This window comes from Terrapene carolina, unplaced genomic scaffold, assembly GCF_002925995.2.
Source record: "Terrapene carolina triunguis isolate 2854851 unplaced genomic scaffold, T_m_triunguis-2.0 Scaffold66, whole genome shotgun sequence".
NCBI lineage: Eukaryota > Metazoa > Chordata > Testudines > Emydidae > Terrapene > Terrapene triunguis.
In genome coordinates this window covers 19915425-19919855 of record NW_020664417.1, presented here as the reverse complement: position 1 = coordinate 19919855, position 4431 = coordinate 19915425, and positions in this window count along the sequence as shown.

Genomic DNA, 4431 nt, shown 5'->3' with positions numbered 1-4431 from the left:
GCCAATGGGGGCGGCGGGAAGCCGCGGCCAGCACATCCCTCACCTGCACCGCTTCCCGCCGCCCCCATTGGCCCGGGATGGCGAACCGCAGCCAGTGGGGGCCGCGATCGGCCAAACTTGCTGTATCAGCAGGTAAATAAACTGGCCCAGCCCGCTAGGGTGCTTACCCTGGCGAGCCGCGTGCCAAACGTTGCCGACCCCTGCCTTAGTTGTTAGGGTACTCTCCCACCCAGGATGTGGGAGACCCCCAGCTTAACAGGGATCTGCTACCTCTTAGGCGAGTGCTGCAACCACCAGGCTATAGAGTCATTCTTACTCTTTATCTAGCCCAACTAACGTTTAAGTATAACATTTTGTTTAATTAAAGTGGAACAACTTCAGTAGCAGAGATTGAGGGAGACCCACATCAGACTATCCCATAGCCCACAGTGGCTAGGGCACTCATCTGAGAGGTGGCAGATCCCTTTTTAAATATCTTCTCCCCTTCAGGAGGACATAGTACTTGATCTGGGGGTCTCCACATCCTGGGCGAGTAATCCAACCACCTGACTAAAGATCATAACGGAGCTTCCTCTCCCCCCAGCTGTTTTGTTTCAGGTACTGCGCACAACTTAAGTGGCCAAGCATCTATCTTCCCCCACGTTATGGATCACTAGCAGAGTTAGGCTCCTCTTTCCGAGGATGGGTGCTTGTCTCACACCACTCTGGTCAATGTCTCCCACTGGCTAGTTTAGGCAGCTCCCTTGTAGCTTGCATTCTGATGTGCCTGTCTCTCCACATTCATTGTATAAGAGCCTAGGCACCAAACTTGGGCTTTGTGGATCACAGTGATTTTCCAGTCACTTCAAGGGTAGGTGCTGTGACACTCAGCTTTGCAACGCCTAAAACTCTTTGTGGATCCCACCCTATGTCTTAAAGGCATAACCATTATTGAGTTTGTATTGCTAACACTACAGCCCTAGAACACATATAAAAGGGATGATGGCCAGACTTGTGTGGAATATTACGCCAAGACTGAAAAGATCCTACTGCTGCGAAGGAACCCTCTTCCCCCCTAAAAAACAAATACACAGAACCAAAAAACCTACTGTATTCATATTCATAGGTATAGGGGTGGAGAGAGTAGAAGGTTTAATACAAAAATCCTGGCAGAGGCAGAGTTCGGAACAAAATCCTGTTCTCTGGTACAGTCACTAGACAACAGCTTTTCTGTAGAACCGCAGAGTTATGAACCAGAGTTATGAACTGACCGGTCAGCCACACACCTCATTTGGAACTGGAAGTATGCAATCAGGCAGCAGCAGAGACAAAAAAAAAAAAAAAAAGCAAATACAGTACAGTACTGTTAAATGTAAACTACTAAAAAAATAAAGGGAAAGTTAATAAAATATTTGACAAGGTAAGGAAACTGTTTCTGTGCTTGTTTCATTTAAATTAACATGGTTAAAAGCAGCATTTTTCTTCTACATAGTAAAGTTTCAAAGTTGTATTAAGTCAATGTTCAGTTGTAAACCTTTGAAAGAACAACGATAACATTTTGTTCAGAGTTACGAACATTTCAGAGTTACGAACAACCTCCATTCCCGAGGTGTTCGTAACTCTGAGGTTCTACTGTAGTTGGGATTATGTTTTCCAGTGTGCAGTACTTTGCATTCGTCAACACTGAATTTTGCATTTTGTTGCCCAGTCATCCAGTTTTGTGAGATCCCTTTGTAACTCTTTGCAGTCTGCTTTGGACTTAACTATCTTGAGTAGTTTTGTATCATCTGCAAATTTTACCACCTTGTTGTTTGCTCCCTTTTCCAGCTCATTTATGAACATGTTGAACAGCTCTAGTCCCAGTACAAATCCCTGGGGACACCAATATTTACCTCTCTCCATTCTGAAAACTGATAGTTTATTCCTACCCTTTGTTTCCTGTCTTCTAACCAGTTACTGATCCATGAGAGGACCTTCCCTCTTATGCCATGCCTGCTTACTTTCCTTCAGAGCCTTTGGTGAGGGATCTGTTTGTTTGGCAGGTTTCCTGTTTCTGATGTACTTAAATTTTTTTTGCTGTTAGTTTTTGAGTCTGCTACTAGGTCCTCTTCCAATTCTTTTTTGGCCTGCCTAATTATGCTTTTATATTTGACTTGCCAGAATTTATGCTCCTTTCTATTGTCTATTAGAAAAAGTTAAACAGAAAAAGTTCTCTTAAGGAATTTATTTAAAAGGACAGTTTCCAGAATAACTACTGTAAGACAAAACCTGCGAGTATATTAATCTCCATGGTGAATTTTCCATAATTAATACATACAAATCGATAGTAAGCAGTTTTATTTCTTGGTAATTCATGATTTAACAGTGCATTTAAAAATTAACACAATTTCTTCCATCATTCTGGCTCTTTGAAGGCCAAACCCTCCTCCCTGTTTTAGTGTAGTATAAGTATAAAATTAAAGAATTAAAGTTAGTTTAAGTTTCATTAAGGAAATATATAGTAAAGAAAGGCCCTAACTAGCAAGTAGAAGGAAGACCTTGAAAATAATAAGGCCAGAAGGAATAAAGTAGAGAGGATGTCTGGTTCAAAGACTAACTAACAAGATAAGGGGAAGTTTCTAGAGGGAAGGGAGCTAGATAGATTCATGGAAGATAGGTCCATCAATGGCTATTAGCCAGGATGGGCAGGAATGGTTTCCCTAGCCTCTGTTTGCCAGAAGCTGGGATTGGGAGACAGGTTATCATCAAGTGATCCATACCCTATCTGCTCATTCCCTTTGGGGCACCTGCCATTGGCCACTGTCAGAGGACAGGATACTGGGCTTGATAGACCTTTGGTCTGACCCAGTATGGCCGTTCTTATGTTCTAAAATGAAGGCCTCTGACTAATAGGGGTGACTACAGATGGTTTTAAATTAAACAAAGAGAATCTGTCTTAAAATGAGCCAACACAGCCCTTCTCCAACCCACACACTAGTGTTAAAGCCTATGTGAACACAGATAAAATGGGGAAACTGTTGGACAGCAAGGAGGAGAGGAAAGGCCTTAGGAAGAAAGGAGATTGTAAATCTTATCTGGATTAAGACTGGAAATAAGGATAAACTGTCTCCAATTGGTTTTTAGCTGAAGTTAGTAATTGGCAGTGACACCAGTAGTTTGTTAAAGGGTATAAAAAGTAAACTCTTAAAGGGTTCATTGCTAATAGCTGCCTGACCATGCTGGAGTCAACCATTATGGGTCTAGCACTTCTGGGTTTAGCCCATTAGTAAGTATCTTGACCAAATGCTTATAAATGTTTTGTTACTGTTTGGATGTAGTAAATTGCTTATTATTTGGTCTTTTTAAGCATATATAGAGTAATTGCATAAAGTACCACTTGGCCTTGGACTGAATAAAGGAATTTATGGCTAAATTGGTGTTTGATGATTTCCCACACTAATATTAATAATTCCAATGCCTAGTGATATTAAAGGAAGCTGAGCAGTTGGTTATGAGGAGTCTTCCTTGAAATTACTCTTAATACCAGAGCACAGCACCAGTGCCCCCTCAGAATGCTGGAGTGGGAACAGGCTGCCAGCAGTCTTTGGGCATAATCTGATTCCACCAGAAGGAGAAAGGTGCTGGTCACTAGTGGACTCCTTCAGCAGCAAAGCCTACTGGCATAAAACCCCTCAAGGATTGTGCTGTTCACAGGGTTTGGGATAGATTTTATTCTGAGCTCTTGCAGTCCTTATCTATTGCCCACCATTCTGTACCTTTTTGTTTCATACTTCAAGGCAGCAACCTCCCAGAACTAACCCAGTATCTTTTTAAGGTTCTGAGCCTAACTAGGCACAGCTGACCTGATTACTCCCCAGCTGGGAGTCCCTCCCTGAGCTGACTTTCAAAACTTCTGCCTGGCTATAATCCAAAGAGCCCCATGCCATTGTTTGGCTTAGTACAGCCTTTTTCTGTATAGCCTCCTGCACATCCTCTGTTCCTGAAGACTCTGAGGTTGTGTTTAATTTGCAAGCCTCCATCTGTGTCAGACTGTGACATAGTTTCTCTCTGTTCCATGTGCTTTTTTTCTGCTTGATTCCAAGGGGTGTAATTCTTCTTTTCCCTGCCACTACATTTTATTTTTAAAACAATACAAGGGGTGATTCTCTTACTGATCACCTGCAGCAAGCACTGTTCTTTAATGCAGGGGCTGAGGAAAATCAGTTCACCATCACCCCACTGTTACTGTTTCATCCCTTCTCTCTGTAAAGATCTCTTTTTATCCCTTCCCCAACTCTGGTCCTCCTGCAACAAAAAACCAAGCCCCCTACCGCTTTTAAACTAGAGAAGAATTTCTATTAATTCTTTATAGTATGCAGTCTGTAACACACTGTTGATTAGTCCTGATTCATCCAGAAGTGAACACTGTTGCTTATTCACACTAGTGACTGTTACATTATTTTTATTTTATTA